General features: G+C 41.0%; 1 long non-coding RNA gene across 5 annotated transcripts; it reads left to right on the top strand.

The window, feature by feature from the left end:
* Window positions 1–557: 557 nt before the first annotated feature.
* Window positions 558–27,646, top strand: LOC148324227 (uncharacterized). Of its 5 annotated transcripts, XR_015846355.1 has the most exons (6): window positions 558–949; window positions 13,055–13,175; window positions 13,722–13,787; window positions 22,077–22,212; window positions 23,803–23,907; window positions 24,949–27,646. It is a non-coding gene; the product is annotated as an uncharacterized LOC148324227 (long non-coding RNA). The 5 variants fall into 5 exon arrangements; XR_015846354.1 differs by having other exon boundaries at window positions 23,803–27,646; XR_015846358.1 differs by lacking the exon at window positions 13,722–13,787 and having other exon boundaries at window positions 558–760; window positions 871–949; window positions 22,077–27,646.
* Window positions 27,647–27,889: the final 243 nt, after the last annotated feature.

Here is a 27,889-nt window from a genome sequence, read left to right as displayed (position 1 = left end):
GACGAACAGCTTTCAATTAATCTCACTGAATTGAATGGGAATTGTGATTGCATGGCATGTTATTTTTGCACTGCTGATAGGGATAAGTTAAAAATAATATATACAAGACATTCTATTTGACAATGTTGTTAGGGTCAGTCATCTATAAAATATAGATCACGTAATCAAATAGTCCTGAAGTTCTTATAAAGTGTTGAGGACACGAACCTATTAAAAATAAAAATAAAAAATACTATAAAATTGGTTCAGAATAAAATGTCTTCCTCTGTGCTCCCTTATTAATGTTTAAACATGATGTGCTTTTTAAAGAGGTGGAAGAATTCACTTATACATTTTATGACTTCTAATGTCCACATGATTAGGTTGGCAGCCAGACGTGAGGTGCCGAAAAGAACATCTTAAAATGTGCGTCCCCCCAAAAAATCTTTTAACAGTATTTGAATCGACTGCACGCACCAGTCCTACCCACTCGCCCCCCCCCCCCCTCTCCTCCCACCGCCGATGAAAATGATGAACAGAAGAAGCGTACTCCCATTGTGGTGCACGGCCAAGTGAGGAGGCGCCTCTACTGGCGTCCTGGGCCAATGGAACACTGCGCAGCTTGGTCGCAGTGTGCGCGCCTGGCCAATGGCGCGCGCCCCCCCCTGCTCACATGATGCCGCCTTTCTATATGTTGGCTCTCCGCTCAGCGCTCAATAGTGACCAGCCCAGGCATCATTGCAGACCTGACATCGGCCGAACCGGACGTCCAGGCTCTACGGTATGTGCATTGACAATGTGTGCTTGAAAAAAACAACAACCCCCCCCACCCAAAAAAAAAAATAACACCACATGAAGATGTGCACATGATGACTCTCACTGCCGAGGAAGGACACACTTTTTCCGCAAGCAGACGACCGGAGACGCACGGCGGCGAGACATAAACGCCCATAAGTTGCTGAAAGGAATCGTAAGTACAACATTCGTATACTTTTATTTGTAATTACTGCTATCTATAAATCCATTTGACAAATAGCAATTATCACCGTGAGCAATTTGGAGGATCATCAAGCTTGTTTTTTTTTTCTTTTCTTTTAAAGGTGGTACTTTTTTCGCGAACGCGTGAGCTCAATGAGGAATCAAACATAATGAAATGCTGCACGAAATTATTTGTAGTGTTTTGCACGTGTGCTTGTCATGTCACCTCTTTGTGCCGCCACGTGATTTTTTTTCTTTGTGATACATGCGGGGAGCGGGGATGGGGGGGGGGCAGCTGTCTGCACAGCGCCATAGCATGAAATATAGATAAAAAACACGCGGTAAACCCGATGACCCGAGCCTGGCTGTCTGGCTGGCTGGCTGTGCACCCGCTCCACAAGGCTCAATGAGGACAATTAGGGAGGGGGGCTGGGGTGGATAGAGGGAAAAAAATTGAGTTCTTAAAGGACTCTATAAACAGGGCTGCACTTCACTTCAACCCTCAGGGGTGGGTGGTTCATAACCGAATACTAAACTACTTCAGTGAATAAATAAGTAAATATGCAAACATCTACTTTCTCAAAGAATGTGAGATACATTTTCAGTCAGAACACCCTCAGCCCATTTCACAGCCGCACAACATTGCCTCCCACCACCACCACACCCTAGAGAGGTCATGTCACTCCCAGAACCTCTTTATCGATTTGAAACCGGTGGGGTCACGGTGGGTGCGGTGGGGGATGTAGAAATGAGGTACATTTTAAAGTCCAGCCTAAAAACGGCTTCCTTGCGATTGTACGTTTATTCTGCCTCATAACATGAAATGGCATGCAGGACAAGCACCATTTGATGTTCCAAAAGGCGTCATATGGCTTTAATTAGGACCTTTAAAATGTGTCTGCCCTCTTCTCGGCGGCGGCACTGAGGAGCTACAAAGAAGCGGCGCTGGTTTATTTAAAAAAAAAAAAAAAAAGCAACACAGAATGTCACTTAGCTGAAAATCTTATCAAATTTTTATGAACCTACTTTTTTTTCCTTTGCTGCACCCCCTCTCACTCCCTCCCTTCTTTGATGCTGGTATTATGTAGGCAACACTCTTATTCCCGCTTTGTCGGCGTGCACCCCCCACCCGCCACTGCCACCACCACCCTCAACCTAACCACCACCTACAGTCTCTCCAGCCACCAGACACCTGGAGGCTCGACATAATGATCAAGATATGTTCCAGTCCACCTGAAATACTGGCGGTTCTTTCTTTCTCTATTTTCTTTTGCCTTTTTATATTATTTTTATGTCCGCCTAATGGTCCGACTGCCTCCCCCCCTCTTCCGCACAGGTCCTTGTCTGTACTTAAGGCACACAATGTTGTTCAGGAGTTACTGCTCATGCGGCATTGATGTGCAGTTTCTGTGGAGCCCTGCTATTCATGGGGAATAGAGATCAAACCAGAACGCAAATAGCAAATTTTTGGGAATAATTTCCCTAAAAGTGATTCTTATCTTAACAGTATGATCCCAACTTTAATTGCATTTCAAACACATATGCAAGTATGCTTAAAAATACACTACAGGACACTTAATGATGCTAAGCGCGCATATACACAATGTCCAGTACCTGTTCTTACACTTCAACAACTCTGATGATGATGATGGTGATGATTAATTACTTGAGCAATGCAATGCGGCGTAAAACAATAAACAATTGACAGCAAAGTGCCAAAGTTACATCGAGGGTGCCCGCACTGCTATGCTGGTGGGAACTGCAGCTGCTTCGTAGGCCGACTAAAATTAACACGGTTCAGTGTTATTAGAGATTCTACTGGTTTTGATGCCGTGTTCAGTCCTAGTATGGTGTTGTTAGGAAAAGCATCCACCGAAAACGCGGGTGACGCCATCTTATCTATTGTCTCCCACGTGGTCAATTGTCGAACATTGCTGCTGTTGGATTTGTGATTGGATGGGTAAGTTGGGGGCTGGAAGTGGAGCAAGTGAGCGTGTGTGTGGAGGTGGAACTTCCACCTTCTGCCTTCCACTGTAGAAGTTTGGTTGAGCGGGCAACCAGTTGTAGTAGATGTTTATTTTTGTCATGTTTACAGCTGATAGTAATCACTTGGTCTCTTGATTAGAGAGATGTTACTAGAAAATAAATATATTTATCCGCGGGAATATATATATATTTTTTTAACAATTTCGTTTTTACATATAACGGAAGATAATTTCCTGTGAATAGAAAAATTGTGCACTACCAAACCGTGAATATGCGGGGGTCCGTCATACATAAATGTGAGACTGGAGGATGGGTGACTCACACAGCGACAGCAGACATTCCCAAGGAAACATCAAAGAGTTCTGTGTGTGAACGTGTGTGCAGTTGGGTGCGTGTGTGGGCGTGTGTGTGTGTATAGCTAGTTTTATAACACACGCTTTTACATGAAATGTGCAGTTTTTGGGTTGTCTTTTTGTTCGGTAGGGTAATACATAAGGACAGCATTGTCTTTTTGTTCATGCATACTGTATATGTACTGACTAGAACATCAGCGTCAAAAATGGATCTTTTGACTTTGAAGATCAGATGCCATTTCTTTTTTTTAATTTTACAAAACCCTCAGTTGCGGACTGCCGCAGCTCCCCTTTACTCAGTGGCTGGGAGTTTTCAGATGGAGGCTGAAAGTTGTTTCTGAAGTCGAGCAGAAAGAAACACTAATTATAGGAGGTCACTGGTAAAAATGGATCAGCACACGTTCGTTTTGACTTCTTCAAGAGCATCTTTCTTTAGAGAAGGGCAGACGTTTTTGAAGTGTTGGTTAGGGATTACATCATCCGAATGCTGCCGCTTTTGTGTGATAATGAGACAGAATATTTAATAGAAAACAATTGTTTTAGATTGATAGCTCTATTCATACATATATTTATTGCAGATAAGATCCATAACCCTGGAAAAACAAAATGCACGTTATTTAATCTATCTCACAGCTGTCAAAAAAAAAAACATTGATACTGTTGGGCCAAACATTGGCAGTTTTGGTAAACATGTTTGTTAGAGGATTATTTGTCGCTTCAGCTTCCAAAACAGCATAATCTCGTCACATGTGACAAACGAAACGTAAAAAAAAAAACGTGCACACTGCACAGGGGTCCAGTCGCTATCCTGACACTTGTTTGTGTGTTTACTGAGAGCTGACGTGTGTCATGGCGTCAAGGGGATTGAGGATACTTCTTCCTCCGCCAGGACCCTTTGAAGGGGGAAGTAATAAAAAGTTCAATGGGTGCAACAAGCTGTTTTTCCCTCCTACACTTTGAGGCTTTTCTACCTGGAGATGAATAGGAGGCCCCTCCATAACGAAGGGGGAAAAGAGAACATTTTATTGAAGGCTAAGGATGTGGGGGATGCTTTTACAACTTATAGACACTTGGTGTGAAATAGTCTAATGCTAACCAGCACTGCTATGTTGAAAAAAAAAAAAAGAAGTCCTTCTCTTCGTACGAAAAATGGAAGAGAATTGCAAAGAACCACGCAAATTATGCAAACACTTAGTTTAAGTAGGTCAAACGTAAACAGTCCGGTTAAATCCTCCTTGCAGTGAAATAGCTCCATCCCAGTGTGAACGTGCAACCTCCATGTTAATGACTTTGGACAATCACAAAGACACAGATTAGGATTTTCAATAACCAGATTTATGCGTGAAGGGGTGAAGTCATGGTCAGTGCAGAGTCATTCAATTACCACCGTGCCCTTTCCTGGGAAAAGTCCCCAGCCGTAAAGAGGTTAATTGTTTTTGAATCTCCATCCATGGAGAGAAAATGGAATGGGAATGGGGGGGGGGGGGTTGGATAATTGGGCCGACTATGGATTACTGCAATTTTTCCAAAAGAAAAAGAGGTGGTGGCGGAAATGCAAGGAAGGAAGGGGTGTGAACACGTCACAAGAGTTGCTTGGTCCTTGCAGGGAGAAGGAGAACCTCATTCATGTTCAGACCCACAAGATGACCTTTGACCCTCACATGCTTCTCCTTGCTCCAGGTGCAAGCCCTCACTGCCTTCAGCTCCCACACAGACAAGCATTGCAAGTTAATTTTTCACACAGTAAGCAAATTTGCCCCTATTTTTTTTAATGCTATTGTCATGGGTAGTCTTCTAGCAAGTCCTAATACTTTTTTTTCTCTTCTAAAATGTTTGCTGTTCTAGAAAATTGATTCCACACCTTTCAAAAAGGGTAATAAACGAAAAACTGATGATGAGAACTGCTGAAATAATCACAGGAGTGCTAATCAGATGCATGCCATGTATAATTACTGCAATGTTTGATAACAGCAGCGCAAATCACCGAAGGCCATGAGTGAAAGTTTCCTCCCGCTATTAATAAGTGTTCGTAAATTTCAAGAAGTGGAAGGAGCAAGCCCTCTTCATGGCCCACTGGTTAAAGCACAGCGAGGTTAATGAACTAATCGTCATACTTGCCGCAACCATCTGGGGGAAGACAAGGCAGATGCTTGCTGCTCGACACTGTTGCACCATGCATGGGAGAACGTGGCACGACCATATCGCTTGATGAACACATTTAACATTTGCCAAATGCTTGCGCAAGTCAAATCCCTGTGGCATGATGGGAAAATTGCTAATTTTCTAGCATTTAGATGAGATTGAGATGAGAAAGTTCAATCATACTTGCAAATACGTTCAAACGCCAGTCGAAAAATGTTTACTTCCGCGCTTCTGTCGTGTACATAGAGGGACATGCCTTAACCACAGACTCTACATTGTATCAATACATTTGAAAATGATTTACGTAAATATTTTTTATTCACAATTCTTCTTATTTATTATTATGCCTGAATGATTTTCATTCAGCATTTTTATTCCTTGATGTTGACTTGTGCATGCATACCCCAACTTAATTTTTCAACGTGTTGGTATAATGTAGGCCAAATGCAAAATAAATTGTAATAATTAAAAACAATAAAAATATTTGCCTGTGCAAGTAAATACCCGGTGGCAATATGGGAAAACCGTCAAACAGAAATCATGCACTGTACATATAATAATAAATAATAGAAATTACAAATATACAATTTTTACTTCATTTATGAACATATTTGTATAATGCAGGCCAAATGATAAATAAATAACATATTTTTTTACGTGTGTATGCGCTAATCACTACCCTGTGGCATTATGGGGAAAAATGCCATATTTGTAGCATTTAGCCTCCAAGCACTTTCAAATGTACTTGCAAATTACCTTCAAACGTACTTGCAAATATCTTCAAACGTACAATATTTAAATACGTTCAAATATACTCGCAAATATGTTCAATTTTTTTCTTCATCCAAAAGGTTTCGTGGAAATCCTTAAGTGAATTTCGTTTGTGAGTTTCTTGGGTGTTCAGCTGTCCATATCGTTAACATAATACAGATGCAGAGTTTGATAAGACAATGCCTGAATACAAATTTCACAACCTTTTTAGACTTTAGAGCTAAAGTCTATAAATAGTTATTACCTTAGCATACACACAAATTCATGATGGAAAAATATAACAGTCACAGCTTGCAAACACGTTGCAGTCCTCTTCCCCAAGAAAAACTGGCCCTAAATTTGAAACTTTTCATCGTATTTGACGACACGATCATTACAAATGATCTTATACAACATAAAACGACAATTGATGTCTGCCCATTTCAACATGTAAGGTAAAACATTCTTGATGCATAAGAGGACTTTGAGGACTGCCTGCGATAATGAAACGGAGTGACAATGGGGATCTAGTTGAAAACAAAACAAAAGATTGGCAATGCGACAATCGCACCCTGCTTGCTGGAATCAGATTAGAAAGCGAAGACCTAATGGGACGGTTATTGGGCCCCAGGGCAGCTTGATTTGACGACCATCTCTTATTGGCACACTGGTTTATAAATGTACAAAAGCAAAAGTGAGAAGCATCTTTTTAGAAGAATAGCTGACGTGGGGGTGAATGGCAAAATGAGGATCATAATAATCCCAGTTGGACGGAGGGAAGAAATAAATTGAGTTATTTCTTAAAACCTCCTTTTGGCCTCTCTCTGGAATGACATTTACCATTTTCTTCACTTTAATGATTTAAAAAAAAGAATAAAATCCTCTTACTTTTCACAAAGCGTCAGAGCCGGTGTGAGTGTTCATCTCAGATTAGCTCTTTGTACTGTAATCAGAGGTGAAAGGGTTGTGGTGGGAGGGCTTGCATAGGACAATCCAGCTGCCAGGTTGAATAGAGAACATTTTCACAGTTTTATGAGAGCTGTGTATTTGTCGGATGGTGCTAGCAAAGCTGAATATGATTTAAATGATGATGTTCGCCTTGAAACCAGCAAGATGTCAGGTTAGAGTCATTCCTCAGATGAACGCTCTTCTGTGCTCTCAACTTTTCTTGAGCTGACGTCGGCACTGTCTGAGCTTTTTCCTCACAGAACTAAGCTTGTACAACATTTATGCGGCGGTGAAGATGAAAAGACATCATCGCTTCACTTCATGTCAGCAAATTCCTGCCTAGAAGTAGGCTGGTGTTCTCGTCTCATCCTCCACTATAAGTATTTGTTTCTAAAAATATCCCTGACTCCTCCTTGTTAATTTGTGCTGTTTGTAAGTGCATGTTTTTAGTAAAATACCACTTCATACCGCGAGAGGCAAAAGTGAGCCGTAATAGGATGAAATTAGATATTTTACAAAGCCCAGGAAAGGAATGCCTTCAAGAAAAAAAAAAGTCATCAGTTGTCCCACTGTATGATACCTCGTATGAATTTTGTGTGCCAAAGCAGAAACTTGCATGTTATAATTTTTCTACAAATTGTTCCTAAAATTACAGGTCTTAAGGATGGGAAGTCAGGTCATTTAACATGAAGGGATGGCGCGTAATTACTCGGGTAGATATCCTTAGTTAGCCTCTGTTTCAGAATTCTAAGTGAGATTTTCAGTTTTTCCACTTTTGGAGCCTTTTATGCTTGAAAACCTCCCATGAATGAACCCATACATACTTGGGGTTTTATCGTCGATGCGGGACCATCGGGCGTAATGAAGTTCTGTTTCCCAGCATGAGTCGGAAAGCCTCATGATTACCAGTGCTTCTCTCATCATCTCCTACCTAATTGAAGACAATATAATGAGACAACGGGGTCTCGCTTATCATTCTGCATCAAAGGTGCGCTCTACGGAACGTGCCGGTTCGTTAAAATGACAAGGGGGTCATTAGACGTATGGGTACTTGAATTCAGTCGAGTTTGTTTAATTTGGCTCGAGAAGACGGACAATTATGGCACATTTCCCGAGAGACTGCTCATTTCGGTCAGCTTCTCCACTTCATGGCTGCCCACCCTTGTAAACACTGGATGTGTCTGGGTCATATGTAGGGTGAAAAGGGGCGGGGGGTCTGAGGCGGGAATGGATTTGGTGGAGGTCTGCCTCTGGAGGAGTTGTCTCAGATGATTAGGAGACCCGTGTGGGGAGGGTCCCCCAGTGCCTGGCCTCCTTCACCTCCCTAATATGCTCTGAATAGGCCCCCCTCCACTGTGCGTTTGTTGTGGGCTTTGATGGGAGGGAGGGGGGGGATTATGTCTGGCCATGGTTTAGGAGTGTTTGTCATCTGCCCCCTCGAGGCCCGCATTGGTTCCTTTGTCTGGGTGTCAGGCATGGGTACAATGTCACAGTACACAATGTGCTTCAACAATAAGGGCATCTCGGGTGAGGAACGAACACAGGATTTCATGTCTGGGTTTGTAATTTTCATCGAATTGGTTTATTGGTTGGGAACTGGTAGTGGCAATGCACTTTTACAACAGACTGGGTTAGTGATATAAACCTCCATATTCATAAATCAATTGTAATTATCTTAAATTGATATCTGTGATAACATGACAATGCTCATTGAAAATGAGCACAATTTTGCCTGCATGAAATCGGTTATTCCGGGTTTTTTTTGTTTAACAGTCAGAACGGATTTATGTCGTCTCTAAATGTTGATAAAAATTCGATACAGTACGTATTGTTTATCTGCCAATGCGACTTCAGTGTAAACAGACAGGTTGCCTCTATCCAGTCAATGCAATTCAGATGTCAGCAGAGGTGTCAAATCCAAGTCCAGAACGTAAAAACTCTGCTCCAGTTTGGTGCTTTTATTTAACCATTTGGTAAACATGCTCGTGTGCTACTGTAAAAGCACAGATCATTAAATGTGGTCTAAAAATGATTATGTATTAGATCCACCATCCATCAACTAGTCATCAGCAATTAGTGTATCCTTCATCTTATAATGAAAATAATTGTTGATGGCGGCCATCCGAGCAATACCAAGGTTTCCTTTTTTTAAGTCCGCGAGGGAGAGCCCAGTCCAACTAAACGGTATGTCATTTTTTTTAGTTATTATTATTGCTTACTTCCGTGCTGTTGCCGTTTTAATATTTTTAAAAAAGCTCCCCATATATATATATATATATATATATATATATATATGGATAATTGAGCATATTTAATAAAAAATAGGTTTTAACACAAAATTATGTGACATACAGTTCGGCACCCATTCACAGATTTTTTTAAAAATATATTTTTAAATTGTTTTATATATTTATTTTGGGGGGCAGTCAACCCCCGCTTTTAAGTCAGCGCTTATTCGAGAATTTTTTTTTATTCTAATGTAATTGAATGGGCATCAATTATTCATGGGTATACGCTATTCGGAGGCGGCCTCTGTCCGTATCCCTTGTGAATAGGGAGTGCACTGTATAAAAGTAACAGTGACAACTGACAAGAGTCGATTAATAACCAGACTTACTCAACAAAATTCTGAACAATCAATTGATCAATGAAGTCCTTCTTTGATTGTGAGCTGAATGGTGTAACACAGTGTAAACATAATAGCCATAACCCAACTGTACTTTTTAATTTAGTGCCGTATTTGGCTAAGGATTGAACACAAGTTCTATCTGATCACTTATAAATAGAAAGCAAATATATGAATGTATGATGAAACCACACATTCACGTCCCAAACATTTCAGGATTGTGTCTGTAAAGTCTAGAAATTTGATTTACTGAGGTCATTACGAAATCTTGAAATACATTCGACCATGTGATTAAATTCAAAGGTTACATGAAAAGTAATAGTCCAAAGAATATTGTTCCTCTGGAAAATATATTTAGTTTGAGGCATGGCTTGTCAAGTGTAATGTTACATCTTCTACACATTGACAAATGCATACCGATAAGTAATTCAGCAACAAATCAAGATTAATTGGAATTTTCTGGGGGTTTTTTCATGATTGATTTGCTAAAAATTCCCACTATTGCTGCGTGACAAATTATAACGTTTGTCTTCCTGCCTCAGTTTTACTCTACTTGAATTAGAACTGACTCGGAGTAATAAGAAATAATGTCACTTGCCTTGTTACAATAAACACGACTAACAACGCGCTCCCCTCAAGGGCACGCTTGAATGGATACACCAAGCAGATCTGTTGAGATGACACACAAGATCCGCTATTTTTGTCTTCCGATGCTCTCATGCCTGGCTTGTCATTTGTGAAGTTTCCATTTTTATTTTTTAAATTAATTTAAAGCATTTTTTGGAGCGGGGTTCAAGTTTTTGGTTTTAGAGTGGAGACTGACACATCAGTCAGAACAAGTCACGACTGTTTTGTGTGCTCGCACAGTTTTTGGACTTGGGTGAAAATTGCACTTGATCAAAGCGGATTATATCCCCCCCCCCCTTCATTTTTTGGAGTGCAGCCGGTTTCCGTAGGTTGGGGTTCTTGCACACACACTTACAGACACATAATGTATGCAAATCATCTATCAAATTGAGTCTGTTTTTTTCGGCTGGTACAAGAAAGCAAATCCAGTGTGAATGATCTTTGTGTGGGCAGGAAGCCTTGAAGCCTTGCATCATGTCTGCCAGGTTCTCCCTGAGGACGATTCAGCCTCCTTTACATTCACACTCACACACGCCATCTATTGTTTTGCCTCGCATCCCAGCAGAAGTCTGTCTTCATCTGTCCTATTGATTAATGAAGGAGGCGCAGCAGGGGAGTCCGAGGGAGGCGGGAGTCTAGATCAAGGCTGAGCTGCATCACTGGGAGTTGCACACACGCACACACATGTTCACACAACGCTGTCTGTCGTGTTCCGTCTGCGTCGGTTATGGAAGGCAGCAATGGCATATATGTGTAGATGTTGAGAGACATGTTGCGTATAAAAATACTGCTGGCACACACATAAAAGCTAAAACTAAAATCGTTTTGATGTATGTGATGTTGATTAGTTAGGGTTAAGGATGTGAGCTGCTCTGACATCTGAGCTGAAGCGCGCAAGTTTGTTTTTGACGAACAAAACAGGAACTTTTTGGCCAACTCAAATCACCTCAAATGATGCTTGCCATGAGACCAATTAGAAGAGAAGAACCTGTTGTAGTTGCAGGGCTGGTTTCAGTACCCAAATGAAATGGCTAAAATTGTCTCTCCTTGGGCAAGTTGAGTATTTTTTTTTAAATTTTTATTCTTTTGCTAGAAGAAAAAAAAAATAATAAAGCTGTGTACTTAGAGACTATTTTTATTTACTTGTGTGGAATATCACCCACCTATTTGGAGCTGTGTGTCAAATTAAGTTTTTCCCCTTTATGGAGCAAAAATAAAACTGAGTGTCAGGTTTGTTTCTATTTCCCACATTGTTGCTCTAGTGGTTGAAATTACTGGTGGTAAGAATTCCTTCAACTTATGACTTTTTGCTTCCAGATTGGCTTAGTTCAGTCAGGAAGGTCGCTTTTAACGTCACAGGGACATGCAAAAATAAATGGAAGGTCAGGACAATTGCAATTGCAAAAAGGGCAATCATTCTTTTGGTTTCTTTCAGCATCACTGCCTCCACCTTCCATACCTTCACTCCATCCTTCGCGTCAACAGTGTTCATGTTGCGACATGCCTTTGTCACTGCTGAACAGCATCATCCACAGCATGGTAAAGGGCTCGCAGAAAAGAAGGGGAGTGGGGGGTGTTGTCGGTGGACTGGGGGGTTTGGGGCTTTTAAACAAAGGATCACTGTTTCTGCCTGGCTGTGGCTTTTTGGGAGGGTCTCCACCCGGCTGGTGTGGTGCGGGTTGGGCGGGCGGCGGAGTTTGGGCTGGAAAAAGAGTGTGACTGAGGAGGGTTTATCATTAAAATGAATGAGGAGAGGAGCGAGGCTGTCTGTTTTGTTCACAGGAATAAAGAGGACCAACAGTGCAAGTCATTTCTTTTTTTTTTCCCCCAACTCACACTGGCAAAGCTGCAGCTAGTGCGTGTGAGGGAGCGCGTGAGATAGGCCATTAATGGGAATGATACATTGTCTACGTGCCATTATACACAATTTGGTTAACCTTTGTGCATTATCCGCGCAGCTGTACAAAACAAATGAGACAACACGCTTGTGTGTTTGCGCTCGTGGTGGCAGCTGTCACAGCTGTAAGCAAATTCATACGATGCCATGTATGCACCCTGAGCACATACTGTAGAAACATGCTTGTACGCACGCACAAGCCCTGTCAATTTTCGAGACAGTGGCACAATGATGATCACTCGTCGCTGCGGCATAATTAATTTTTCACGATAATGGAAAGGAGATGAAGTATACAGGACTGGGAAGCCAGTAGCAAGTCAATGGAGGTCTCCAAACTAAATTTGGCAACAACGCTTATGAAAATTTTTTTTTTTCAAAAGTCATTCATCCTGAAAGTTACTTTCCCGTCTACCATACCTAACCTTAACTTGAACCTCATTCCTTGTTCCACTGAGCAAACTTTTTCCCTCAACTCAAACACACAGGTTTGCCTTCTGCCTCTCAAAAAAGGGACTAAAAGTTTGGATACAATAGAAAACATTGAAGTAAATATACCCTGCCTTTTATGTCAGCAAATTCTGCAGGAGGTCGTGAACTACCACCAGCTGCGCTTATCTTGTTCATACATTTTTCAAACACGCTGTGGGGAGATTGACTGGAAGTGGCAATAACTAGAGATTAAATAAAGTATATTTAATTTTTCAGGCCAGTTTTTGATATGAGCTCATTTCATACCGCGTATCCCTTCTTTGCTCTATTCCGGTTAAGGTCATGTAAGGGTCTGCCATAAGAGGACGAAACAAGAACCAGTGCCTCCAACACAGAGGGGGAGAAAGGGATGCCCCAGAGCACAACACGACAAGGAAAAGACAAAAGTGATGAAAGCGAGGTAAGAGAAGTCACTTTGCCCTAGGCTTACACATTGTCTCAGGTCGGCGTGCGCCTTCTGGTACCCTTCTTACCGTTTACCTCATTCATCTGTGTCCCAGAACTGGGATCCCCTCTTTTGCGTTCATCTGTTTGTTTTGTGTATATTTGTATGTGTGTGTCTGTCTGGAGTTGAGTCACAGCTGCCAGGTGAAGACTTTAACTTCCTGTCTGATTCACCTGCTACATCCTGTCTGTCATTTCCAGCATTTCCTTATTTTTCACTAACATTCTGCTGTTTTAACATTTTACTGGTTGACCTATTACAACATTTGGATTCAACTCAAATTCACATATACAGTAGTATTCACACACTACAGTAATTACGGTTAACGCAAATACAATAATATTTCACCCCTAACAGCTGTTAGATGTCCCAACAAGTTCTGAGTTATCTCATAGAACATGATAATGCAAAAGACTATCACAGCTAGGAAAAAACTGTTTGAGTAATGCTCTCTCTCTCTCTCTCTCTCTCTCTCTCTCTCTCTTTGTATCTCTGTATCAGTGCAGCACTAAATCATGTTCTCGTATGCAAGACGAGCATGGAGAAGGGACTCGTTAAAGAGGAGAGGTGAATGGGCGAAGAAAATGTTTTTCCCCCCTGTGCCTTTGTCATGACAACACACCCTCCGGTCACCAGCTCTGATGACGGCCTCACCGTCCAGGACTTTTACAGTTTTGCACTCTGAATTAAACACTGCACGCACAAATGCATGGTCCCTATTTGAAGTTTTACATTTTTGTTTTAATTATAGGCATATACACTGTAATATTTTTGTATTCAATACAATCACGTGCTCATTTAATTTGAATGCTATTTATATTAAGGCAAGCGTGTTAAAAGGTTATTTCCAGTCTTCTGCTGCTCTTTTTCCCTGTTAAACCTCCCTTCTGTTCCTTCTTTCTTTAGCAGTCACAGCTTCACGGTCTCCTCACTTTGGTTGCCCACACACACACACACATACCATCTTTCTGCTTTCAGACTTATTGTTCCTGTCGCCTTGACGGCAGAGTTGCCTTTGCAATGGTCCAGGTTTTTCTTCCACCTCCCATGGCCACTAAAGTCAGTCGTTTCAAAAACAGGAAACAAGAGGTCAGAGGTCCAATGACTGCTTGATCGGACCTTTTTAAACACATCTCATCAAGAATTTGGTTCGAGCCACCTTTTTCTTTCATTTGAATTGATGGATGCGAATGCAGACACAATTATGTACTAGCCTATTGATTTAGTAGCTGCTATAATGAGGCACGTGAAGCCAGGGAGGGAAGAAGAAAAAAGAAAAAAAAAGGCGAGTATGTTCAAACCACCCACCCTCCGCTCATTTCCTCTGGAGTGTCTTCTCAGTCTATTCTTTGAGCAGTTGTCCAAGTCTCTCTAAACCTGCTGGACGAAAAGAAGTCGGGTGGCTTTCTTTGTGCATGCACGGGCAGAGAGTTCAACGCCACACTTTGTCACATGGTGTCATATTTCAAAAGACGCTTACGGGAAGTGACAGCCAAGTGAGTCACTCAGTCAAGTCCGTTTGATTCACTTCAGCACAACGGGACAGAGCAAGTCATTGTCCCTTTCACGCTCACGCCAAAAGGACAAGCGGAAGATGGGCGGCAGTTTACATCGGCAAGGAGCACGAAAATGACTGCTGTAAATGGCAATGAAACGCGAACAGTGGTGTTACACCTGCATCCACACAAAGTATGGCAGTGATCAATTTTTAGTGCTATTTAGTGTTAAACAGTACAATTTAACTGTGCTTAGTCTTACACTGCGACAAACAGGAAAGGGAGCAATGTCTACTAATGTAACTCATAAGGCTAATGCAGTAATTGGCCTCCAAGGTTAGGACTGTTGAGACTATTTCTGGAGTGAAAAGTCATTATACAACTGTAAGTACAATCAGTCCTTTTTTCTTTTTCTTTTTGGTTTGTGTCAGTAAGTGAAGCAATAACCAAAAAGAGAGCTCAAAATTTTGCAGGAAAACAACTACTTTTGAAACTGCCAATATATGTCTATATATATATATATATATATATATAGAGAGAGAGAGAGAGAGAGAGAGAGAGAGCGAGAGAGAGAGAGAGAGAGAGAGGCTTTGTAATTAATTGTGATTAATCACATTTCAACAAACAAATTATTTATTTTTAAAAAGGTATTTAATGTATCACTGCAACAAAAACACGTGTGAAGTTTGTAAATTTGAAAACAAATTTGTAATTGCATTTCAATACAAAACAAAGGAAAAAAACAATCCCTTGCCATTTAAGTTTTTTTTCTCAACAATATCCATCCATCCATCCATCATCTATACCGCTTCTCCTCACTAGGGTCGCGGGGGGTGCTGGAGCCTATCCCAGCTTTCTTCGGGCAGTAGGCGGGGGACACCCTGAACTGGTTGCCAGCCAATTGCAGGGCACACAAAGACGAACAACAATCCGCGCTCAGACTCATACCTAGGGGCAATTTAGAGTGTTCAATCGGCCTACAATGCATGTTTTTGGAATGTGGGAGGAAACCGGAGTACCCGGAGGAAACACACACAAGCACGGGGAGAACATGCAAACTCCACACAGGATGGCCGGAGCCGGGATCAAACCCACGCCCGATGCTGTCTCTCACTGTGAGGCCATCGTGCTAACCAGTCGGCCACCGTGCCGCCCTTCCTCAACAGTATTAGCTCTAAATTAAGTCTGTGTGGCAGTTAAAAATTTATATTAGATCAACGATCTGTCTTCTGCCACTAATAGTGGTCTACGGTCCAGGGGTAGCTACTACTTTATTACTTTGCTGAATTTGTGTTTGCTGGACGTTGACGTACTAGATTTGGTCCTGAAGCCAGTGCTTTGATTCAGCCTTGTTTGCTACAAACTCGTACTGGGATGGCTCAGTTTAGTTCAAAGCTCCTGTAGTTTCTGGGATCGCTGCGACGTGATTTGCATGTGGGTGGTACCTGCCACAGATCTGAATAGAAACCGACATACACCACTGCGCTGGTGGGGGCAATGTTCCCATTAAGGCAATGCATGGATATTGAAAATAAGTCACAACTTACATATTTGTAGAGCAACATTTACTTATTTGCTAAGAATATAGCATGTGCTATTAAAACATAAAAATGGAAAAACGAGAAAAAATTATATTCTGAAGTCCACAAGCGTTGAGTATGGTGACTCCTTACCCCCACTGCACGTAGCTCAAGGAAGCATGTCGTATCTACCTGTTCTTCATTTCGATAGTAACAGATGGTTAAAGCGCTTTGGCGGTATGCCATCTGATTTTTGCACAAGTTACACAAAACCATGCTTTTCCATTAGGTTGTTAAACCGCGAGGTGCATTGTTTGCCAAGCACTCATGTTTGTGTCAATGTTATTGGTTGACCGGGAAATAGCGCACTGAAGAAGGTTCCGCTTGGTTTGGAATGCAATCTACAATTATTTTATTAATGCATCAATTCTTTTGTAGTTAATTAATTCTAATTAACACAGTCAGTCATCATTTGACTGGTCAAATTCAGATAAAAGCAGACAATTGCGATATATTTTTGTGCAGCCCTAATGAGCATCCCAACCTTGACAGACTTTCAGCAAATCATGAGTGTTAGTTCATGAACCACCCAGAGTGGCAGATTTGTTTTTCCATGATGAAGACAGAACTGTATTGTACCTACGAAACATTAAAACCGTGGCCATTTTAGCATTCATTTTTATCAGTGTTTGAAAAAATTAAAAGACTCAGTGGCAGGGGCTCCCCCCCCAAGGCTTTCCGTCAAGCCTTCCGAGAGGAGACAAAGGCTCACATTGACTGCTGGGTGTCGATAAGACCTATCATTAGTCTGCCGGTGGTGGGATTACCAACACACACTAAAACGCTTATGCACACACGAATACACAGTGCTCTTGGGTCCTCACGCTCCCTCACCCCCCATTTTTCTTTTACATTCACAAGCTTGAATATTTCTATGCGTGGCAAAGTAGGGAGCGGTAGCTAGACTTGATTTAAATCAAAGAGACAGATTAGACAACCCGCTCTTCTAATTACAGCACAACTCATGCCAGTTTACAACAGTGTCCACACACAGTAACATGATGTCAATATTCAAGCAAAGTAAAACTAATTCCAAGTATACTCTAATATGGGAAAGAATATCAACTAAAATACCTGGATATTATAGTCAAAGCATCATAAGTGCCACTGTCGGGTCGCGACTAGAGATGTTGGTTTATTTAAATATCGCGATTACTTAATCGCAATCATCTTTGCAGTAGCAGGTCGAATTTCAAAGTTCCCAAGTAGATGATGAACCATAGCTTGCATTCTTATTCCCTCTCATTAGCATGGCCCCTGGAGAATATATGAGTTTACTTACCTTCGCTTGATCGGAGCTCCCGGCCAAACACAGAGCATCAGCTCAGGGTCATTAGCCTCCCTACTTGGTGCAAATAGCTTTCGATAGCAGCGCGGCCAAAATACAACAGGAGCACGATTAGGCCATTGATCTGTGGCGGATAGCACATTGGAAACATTATGAGGGAAGGAGTGGATGGGGATAATGGACATTTATTGCTGGTAGTCTTTTCCATTGTCAGGCGCTGTGAGCCTGCGTTGGTCTACTGATTATCAGTGGCTTCTGGGTGTCCTCATTTTTAGGTCTTGGACTCCAAATGCTTTTCACTTAAAAAAAATAACAATCCCAGGGACAAGTGGGCACAGGATCAAAGCTCTGAGCAAACACTCACTCAACGTCTTCATGTATTTATTGCCTCATTTACACTGAGTGGTATTATTGTAAACATGAGAATACAACAGTGCTGCCTTAATGTTTAAGTATAGAATTCATCAATGATGGCCAAACGGCCACCACGGCATGTGGATTAATGTTATCATCTCGCTTTGTCTCAGTGTTTCTTTTTGAATGAGCTCCACAGCTATGCAGTTTACACAGACACAGTAGCAGGCTTGTTATAAGTTGCTGAGCAGCATGTTAAAGAAAATTATTTGTCATTTTTAGTGCTGTTTTTTGGGGGACGGGTTACTTACGTTCCAGCAATAATACATCGATTGAATGAATAATAATAAATTTAAAACAAATATATATAAAAAAAAAAAAAAACATTAACTCAAGTCAATGGGTTTGAGTGTAATATCAAGAAGGACAGCAATGAAACATTCCATTCGGGAGCTTCAGAGAGAGGTAAAAGGACTAAGTTAAATCTAAATTATTAGTTATTAATGAGACAATTTCACTGTTAGCAGAGGATATATCTGGTACAAAAAAAAACTAAACAGAGTTTATATAGGCTAGTGCATCGTCTTGTGGCCACCATCATTTTGTGATAAGAACTATGGTTAGATCCATTTTACCCAAACTTCAATGATGAATATCATGGCATGCTTCTTTTGTGCTGAATCAGAGTTAAATTTCTGTGTCTGGGTGGTTCTGTACTTCAATAGAATCCCACAATGTCCATTTGCAAATTATAGATTGTATGCAATTGCCCTTAACCTTTCATCTTTGTCTACTACGAAGTAAAGGGACTTTTTAATTTGCAGTGTGTTTGTATTTGCAACCTTTGTCAAACTGTCCATGCAGTGAGTATACCATCCATTTGACCAACATGTTTAGTAAAGAAAATCTGTCCAAAAGGCATTGGTGGAGGCTCAGATGTTTGTTTTGAGCAGAGAGACACACCCAGAGGATGGATATAATCAAGACTGTTGGAAGTTTGGCAAGTTAACTGTTCTGGGTGGTCTAGCGCTCCAGGCCTCTACCACAATATGGTTTAAAACACAGATATATTCTGATAAACTCCCAAAGTCAGTGTGCTAATAGCCCACTATCTGACATAATAGGGTAAGTAAAATATGATCTGCCCTAATAGGGTTCAGAATAAAAATAATAAATACTTAATAAAAATGGTATGACACAAAATGTGTTTGTCCTCACAACCAAAATCAATTCCAACCATCAGAAATAACAGCCTATAGCCTATTTTGCACACTTTTATTTGGTTCTGACAAAAACTCATTTGGTATTTCTACCCACATGTCTGAATTGTATGTCAGTTGTTAAATTAAATTTCAAGCCCAGAATGTGGTTACTTTCCACAGAAGGCAACAATCCATGGAGCTTTCAACATCGCCCTCAATGATCTGGTGAGAGTTGGACTCCTAACTCTCATAATGTTTGTTTTCCTTCGCTCATTCCCGCCCTTGATCACTCGTAAACCCTGTGATTAAAAAGTTTATTGATGATTTCAAGCAGGGTTATTGCCTGCCTGACCCTGCTGTCATAGGAGAGAAACATTGCAATCGGATGGCCTAAAATAATCTTTCGGCATCCTGTGAATTTGTTGTGCAACTTGAATGCTGGCAAAATAGCACCAAAGTATGATCAAGACAAAAACAAATTGCGATTCAAATAAGATTACTTATACTGCGTTGAAAACAATTGAAAGCAGTCAAGCCCAAAGCCGAAGATTGAAGCAGTCAGTCTTGATTATCAGCATCTTTTATGATTAACACCATGTGTGCTATGAAACATTTCAAACGTCTGTAAAATGGCTCATTTAGCTGGCAGCACATTTGGTTTGAGCCAAACCAAAACATGCAGCTTATCCCGTTATTTGTACCCATGTAGCAGCAGAAAATTGAGGACTTTTAAAGAAAAAAAAAATCATCTTTGCAACATAGGAATTGTAGATTGCAAGTAATCGGCAAATGTGAGGCATTTAAACAGGAACACTATTTCTTTATGATGTGCCAGGGTTGATCAACAAAACAATCAGGATGCAATAATCAGGTCGGTTTCGATGAAACTGTTTTTGGTTGCTACTGGTTTAGAGAAAAAAATAATTAAGGGACTGTACTAAATGCCTGATCCAATTAAAAACTGCGTTGCAGAGTTATGTTTCCAATATATGAGGTACAACAAAAGTTCCTTCAACTTGACTTAAGTCAAATAATCGATATTACACATTGGCTACCAGTGACCGATAGAATTATTTGTGGATGGAATGTAAATATGCAGACTGCGAAATATCTCTGAATTTGTGACAAAATACTATAAAGCAATTTTTGCTGACATGGAAAGCAAACTCATTTTTGTGGAAGGGCCACATCGCAGTTGTGGTTTCCCTCAGAGGGCCGTTATGACTTTGAACCCATATAAATGATCACCTTACATTATCACATGCAGAGCACAAATTGATGGAAAGCCAGTTTTGAAATCAGAAGCGAGTCAGTAATTGTTTGTTCACCAATTCTATCTCAATGTTGTTAAAAGTGAAGACAATGTGCTACAAGCAGGACATGATTTGCCCTTCGTGGGCCACATAAAATGAGGTTGCGGGCCAGATCTGGCCCCCGGGCCCTGAGTTTGACACCTGTGCTGTAGAGGGATCCTGGGAGCATGGAACAAGAAAATCCTTCCTTACTGCAGCTTTAAGAACAAGAAATGAGATCAGTCGTAAGAGCACAAAAGATGCAATTTCTCCTGCGGCAGGCTTCCTGTGCTGACCCGTCTCACTTTATTTTAACATCAAAGCCGAATTTGAACAATTGAGGCAATTTCTCATCCAACCAAGGTCAGCCATTGTTTCCTCTCCGTGATCCGGCTGGGAGGAATTCTGAAGAAATATATTTTACTGACAAGTTTCTTTGTAGCAAGCCACCTTTCAACCATTTTTTGAGAGGGATTGCCGTTTTCTTCGGCAACTGCGTTTACAGATTGTCCCCATAATTTCTTTGAATTATCAAGTTAATTTATTACAACAGCGTTTGTGTGCAGCACGGGTTTCAACAGAGCATTGTGTAGGCTGCTTTAAATAACAAAAGCTTTACCGCCTGTAAAGAAAAGAGAGTTGCAATAAGGGTAAAAAGAAATCCCTCGAACCGGCTTTAGCATCTGCATGCAAATGTGTACGTTACGATCTGGGGCTTGTTGTGAACGCAAACCAGAAATGCTTAAACACACTTTTGGATATTTTTAGAAAGAAGCCCTTGCACTCACCACAGGGAAATTATGACCTCTGTCGAATGTTTGCCAAGAACCGAACGCTTCTTACAGCAGAGGATAGGGTGGGAACATCTCTTTGAAGAACCTCTCCAAAGTATTGTGTTCAAAGCGGCTTAAAATACTTTTTAAAATATTATCTTCCACTGGAATTTCAACGGGCTTAGTGGCCACAAATGAGCCCCGACCTTACTTTCAATTGGATTTATCCAAGTTTGGATTTTTCTCAGCAGACAATGAAAGGGCTTCATTTATGGGTGGGTTGTTTCAAGCTCACTCTCTCCCAATTTTTTTAAATTTTTTTTTGCGATTATTACAACACAATTTCTGAACATTACACTATTTGTAGGCACTCAGTGACAGCTCGTGTATAAGTTGCATAAAAAAAAAAGCAGACGAGACTGTAATTTTATATACTCTGGCCAATGCGCTGAGCTCACTTAAAGCTTCACTGATATTTAAGGGGTAGGCAAAAAAAAACGATGAATCGTGTTCAAATATACACCCAAGTGGGCTCTTCATCTTTGTTTCTCAAGACCACCCACGGTGTTTATAGGTTGTGAGTGGGCTTATTGTACATAAAGAAAACAGTGTGACTTATGTAGGGGAGACAAAGGGCATTTTTGAAGAGTTATTCCGTTTAATTATGCTCCTCATTATTCAATAGCTCTCAACACACATTACCGCATCAAATGTGTCACGAAATGATATGAAAGAAAAATCTTAAAAGTGCCGTGAGTGTACTGCATCACTGCGTGCAAGTGTGTGTGTATTCAATTACATTTTAATAGCGTGTAATACCAACCCACACCTCAAATTATCCTTTTTTTGTCTTGTTCTTTTTTTTGCCCAGGTCCAGACATGATGGAGGCACACACACACACATCCGACGGCACCTTGGGTCTGTCTGCGGTCTAAAACCAGCATACCACCCCCGCCATCCCCCCCGCGATTGTCGCCACATGCCATACACACCCTTGCCTTTTACGGTATGAGACTATAGACAAGAAAGATGACAGCAATCCTGTGGATGGGATATAACTTGCTCATTATGCCGTATTGTTATTCTAATGGAATGCTTTAAATAGAAACAGACGAGCTTTATTTTGTAAATATTTCTATCTAATAATTTAAAAAAAATGCACAACTGTGTAATTCAACCAAATATCATTTTGCAAAAGTAAACATACGCCTTAAGTGCGCGTGCTTCATCTCGTCTATTTTCAGCGTTCCCAACCAATCTCCTCGAGTTTAACAGCTGCACCACATATCCCACAAACCCCCTCACGCTTCCCAACCCAACAAGCGCCCCTCCCAAACCTCAGCATCCTGTAGCCTCCCTCCAAAAGCACAAGCCCCAAATTACCCCTCCCCGTGATTTATGTATCCATTGGAATCTTTTGTGACAATATAAATTAATATGAGGTCATTCATGAAATCCTGTCCGAAAAAGCAAGACTGTTACATTAAAACTAATCCAAGGCAAGCACTGGCTGTCGTGCTAGGACTCGGTTTCATCAGTTGGGTTTTGCTTGATTGTCGCTCATTTGCTTCCCGGTCCTTCCGAGGCACAACTCAAGAGTGTGATTGCCGGCTATTAAAGCACTCGAAAATCAGAGAGGAAGGCACTATGCTCTGCTTTTTGGATGAGTCTATTGATGCACATATTTTGCCATACAATGTAAATGACACTGCATGGATTGTGCGGGAGACTGGAGGGTGCTTCGGCCGGGTGACGATAATGACAAGGAACGTTATTATTTGGTGCCCCGAGGAGTCTCTCGTGCATTTTAGGTGTGTGTGTGTGTGTCAGAGGAAGGGAGGGATAAAGTGAGAGCGAAGTACTCTTACTCTTCCTGCAGCCTAGTGCCTATTATTCACCTCTGCCGCTTCCTCTCTGGTTCGCTCCTCTCTCATGACATTATTCACTGGAAGTCCACATCGACTTTCTCATATATTCCCAGCAATGGTGAAAACATTTTGATATGTGAGGTTAGATCAAAGAAAAGAGCATTGTATTAAATGCTCTTCATTAAATAACAAGGATTGCAAATAAAATAAAATGAAAGAACAAATTGTTGGTTAAGCTCACATGAAATTAAAAGCCATGAAATAATATTTGTAAATTGTGTAAATTACGTAAAATGAATACAAAAGAGTCAAGTTAGCGCGTCCAAGTGTGAGGTAAATTGAGGCTCTTGCCTTCCTGTGTTTGCAAAGTTTTCCTTGCGCTTGCTCTAAGGGTCTCTCCGGTGTGAATATAGGTGGGAAAGTTGTTTGCAACCGTAAACTACAGTGGAACCTTCGAATTCCTCAACCGCCGCTTTTTGCTTGTTATCTAAGCTCAAAACTCTTCCTCCGGTTACGCACATTTTCGTTCAGCTAACAGAACCAGTTTGAATCCTTATATAGTATATCTTCAATTTCTTCACCTTGTGCAGGTGGCACCAAATCAAGTGACCAATTAGTGCCGCCATATTCACCCCATGCAAAATTTTGACAGGCACGTGTCCAGTTTATGCTTTTGTCCTCCCAGCTGGGATCCATCTGTAATTTCCTGTATGTGTCCGTAATTGCAGGGCAACAGATAAAGACAAGCAACATTCCAGCTCTGACGAGACAGAGGATGTCAAGATGTACACACACACACACACACCCACACACAGCCAGAGGCGCGTGAGCAGGTGAGCATTAAGTCAGGCAACTAAACAGATCACGTCGCGGTTTGATATCAGCAGACAGACAGAGGAGGCCGGTCTATACCTGCAGGGAGAGAGCAGCACCCTCACCAGGAATGTCCTCCCACTTGTGAGACGCACATAAATGGAACTGTGGGCTTCTCTCGCAGACATCCAAGTGACCGGCTGAAACTGGTCTTCAATTGACATTAATCATCAGAAATGTGATTAGTATCGCAGACAGCAAAACCACAAAGAAACCGAATTACAATAATCCTAATTCGGATCATCGTCAATGTTAACATCGTCTCATTTTTCTGGTTTGGATTTAGACATAATTCACAAAGAATTAATGTAAATGTTGCGCAGAAGTGGGTTGGATGGGGCGAGCCTTGATCTGTGCGGAAATCAATATGTTATCATTTTAGTTCATTTTTTGCATGATCTATTGTAGTGATAGACCGATTATCGGGATTGATATTAGGCATTTTGCTGATTATCGGCATCTGTCTTTTTTTTTTAAACTTTCACGTTGTCCATTTTCTAAGATCTAAAAAAAAAAGCTTTAACATGTAAATCCCTAAAGTTGTTTAAAACTTATGTGCTTAAAGGCAATTAAACTAAGTCAAAAATGGAGTTATTAGTTTTCCAAATTTTTGACACAATTTTACCTCTTTTTTTCAACAAATGAATATATTGGTCATCAACCTCCATGTCTACTAATAATCGGTATCGAAACCATATCGGTCTATCACTAATCTCTTGCTATATGTTAAAAGTAACACTAATTTTAGCTTCAATTAAAGCTCCATTACCAAGGTAAAACAAAACATATCATCCGCAATTCTAATCCTAAACTCCTTTACTATACTCTTCCCTCCTCTACTTCGTATTGAAGTTCAACCCGAGCCAAGAAAGAAACGGTTATTTTATCTATTGACGTTATATTTGAGCACACATTCACAAGCTACTCTGAAATTGACTGCAGGCACTTCCTTTGTTACTTTGGAGTAATATCATCGCCCCTGTGTGAATTTATCTTTCTAGGATTACAAAGATGTTACAACAAGGTAACCAGCATCATTGGGGAAACTTTGACGGTATCAATTACCAAGACTTGTTCTGCGAGCTTGCAGTTGTGGGAACTCCACAGAGAACATTTGCTGGTGCGTTTTAGACTGATATGTATGATTTTTTTATGATCGGTAGTGAATTTAGAATTCAGCTGCTCTCCAAGCAGAACCAAGAACTCTTTCGGAGGAACTCAAAAAAAAAAAGAGTGCTAACAATTCTCATCTCCGGTGCAGATTTACATACACTCCTCTTCGTACTAACTTTGTTAGTAAGCGCCTCCTGAACGTTTATATTTTCCTGAAGCAACCACCGCCTACGCTTATCTAAGGCTGACTCAGTAGCTAAATGTCAGAGCTGTCCATGCCATTAAGGCCAACATCTTTGAAGGCTGGACCCGCTGAAACCCCACCCTCACTTCCCCCTTGTCTCTTCGCATTGCCCTCTCGCTCCCACTCTGACTTTGCCTTCATCCATCTCCCACACATCCAGGCTGGTTTGAGGGCTGATGTGTGCGCAGACCTTGTCATTCACATTAGGGCAACATTGTCAGCTCAGGGCCCTTTCCTCTCTCTTCATGGCCCAGATCTTTCTTCCTGTCACCCCCCGTCCTGCGGCAAGAGAAGACCTTATAAAGCAACATCCTTCTCATCCACTTCTGTCAATTCCAACACTGTCATTCAAATCCCTGGTTCGTGTGGGAGCATAGAAGCAGTTTGCAGTGAAAAGAAAATGCAATTTTTTTTTTAATTGGGATTTTTTTTTTAGGACACAGGCGGTAGAAGATGAACACGCAGAGGGGATATGGGGTGCTCTTTAACACCAACTATGTATAAAATTAATATCTGAAATACTTAATGGTTGATTGTTGTGTCAGATGGAAATTTGGTTCACAATACCCAATCAACTCATCTGACTGTTCTTTAAAAGCTTTCCAAATATCTGCTGGCCCCGTTTTGACTCGTGGCCTCAAATGTAATTTTACATGTTTTCTAATGAGCACAATACCGACATTGCCTCAAAGAGCAACAAACAACACTTCACTGTTCAGTAAAACGTTTCATGCGAGGCGTTGGGCATTTTTAATCGTTGAAAAGGAAGTTTGACATCATAGCGAAACTGATTTTTAATTGATGTTAGTCAACAGTTTCATCTTGCACATTGCAAAAGGCACTTTGTGCATGACCGTGCCCTTGCAGACCCTGCCACGCCTAAAAACTGCCGTGACTCAGCTGTTTCAAGATGACATTTTCCTCTCTACTGCTATTTTAAACGAAATAAAGCCCTTTTCTAAACACCGACACTATCCTTAGTGTCATAATGAGAACGTGTTATCGGAGTTACGTGCATCCAACGCTTGGTGACACTTCATGACAGGCCAGTGTTAACATTGCTGGCATTTAACAATGAGTGAGGCAAAGCCAGTTCTTTGTGAAAGGGCCTTGGTTAGTGGAGACTATGGAGTGTGCACTGGCTCTAATAATACACTTCTTTTTATATTCATATCAACAGAACAGTTCCTCTATTTTCAAACCTTTCCACTGTAATTCTCAGGGTCAGCAATGTGTGGTGCACACGTAAGGTGGGGCTATATGCATAGCAATATATTTGTGTCATGTATGCTTACTAATGTGATTGTGTTTTGAATTAGCATTGATTGCAGGCATTTGCAGATTGGGGCAGAAGCAAAGAACAGTGATCCCCAATCTTTTTTTCCGCCAGAACTTTTGTTTGTTTAATATTAGTGCAATGCAACTGAGATAATTAGCATCTTTTCCCCCCCCCATCAGTGCAGCCCGATCCGCGGCCCGGTGTTTAGAGAAGAAGATGGTGTTAAAGTATGCTAACACTGTGAGAGCATTTGTCAACATAGAAACATTGAAGCCATGTTTTTTTTTATGTCTGGTCACCATCGGTTTGCGCTTGCCCCAGTGAACATTCAACGCTGTCGGTGAGTTTGGCTAAATTGAAGAACCATCGACCGTTGATTGTACCCTGTAGTAGGCCGTTACGCCCAAAAGAAGCAAAATGTAAAGATCCTGCAAACGGGCATTGGCAATGACTCGTTGACCTTTCTTTACAATCAAGATGACAAAATTAGTTTTTATTTTTGCAAGAAAAAAACCCACAAAGGTCACAATCAACATTCATTGCTGTCGGTGGGTTTAACTGTATAGAAGAGCTCACTGAACGATGAATGCAACTGTGTCCCAGATTTCATCCGCCGCTCACAACGAATAATGTCACGATATGCTGATGATGCTATTGTTTATATCTGCGCCTGCCCTGCTCCAAGCCATCCACCAATAACAGGCGAACACGGCCAGCACGAACTGACAGGAAGTTCAGATTGCATCTAGATCACACTGGCTGTGCTGGAGGGGTTCAAGTCTAGCAACAAAATCAAAGCAGGAAGCGGGGTTGGTTGAAAATGCAGAGATAGTTGGGGAAAATATGACCTTTAAAATAAATTGCATTTACTTTTGATATATGAGATTGCTGAAAATATTAACTGAAGCAATCGAGCAAATAAGTACATTTATATTACTAGTTTTTTTTAATGAATGTGAACATGAACAGAATGATTATTTTTTTTCCATTGCCCATTTATTAAAACATCATTGATTGTTACATTACTTGCTGCTTACATTTTATTAAATAATTGCCACTTCAATGTGTCAGATTATTTTTTTTCCTTAACAATTCCATCCACAGCCATCTCAACCAACTGCCCTCAAAGTATTTGGAGCATTCCGACTGACTTTGGACGAAAGGTGAGGTACACATGGGACTGGTCACCAGCCAATTTCAAGACACACAAACAACCCATCTCACTCATATTTTTTCATAAGGACAATTAAAAGTCCGGACTTCTCAATGAACCTAACATGCATGGTTATGAGATGCAGGCGGAAGC

This window comes from Idiotropiscis lumnitzeri, chromosome 13, assembly GCF_059441095.1.
Source record: "Idiotropiscis lumnitzeri isolate Australia: NSW breed Sydney's pygmy pipehorse chromosome 13, RoL_Ilum_1.0, whole genome shotgun sequence".
Classification (NCBI taxonomy): domain Eukaryota; kingdom Metazoa; phylum Chordata; class Actinopteri; order Syngnathiformes; family Syngnathidae; genus Idiotropiscis; species Idiotropiscis lumnitzeri.
The sequence above is the reverse complement of the archived record's forward strand: the minus strand, read 5'-3'. Positions and strand labels throughout refer to the sequence as shown.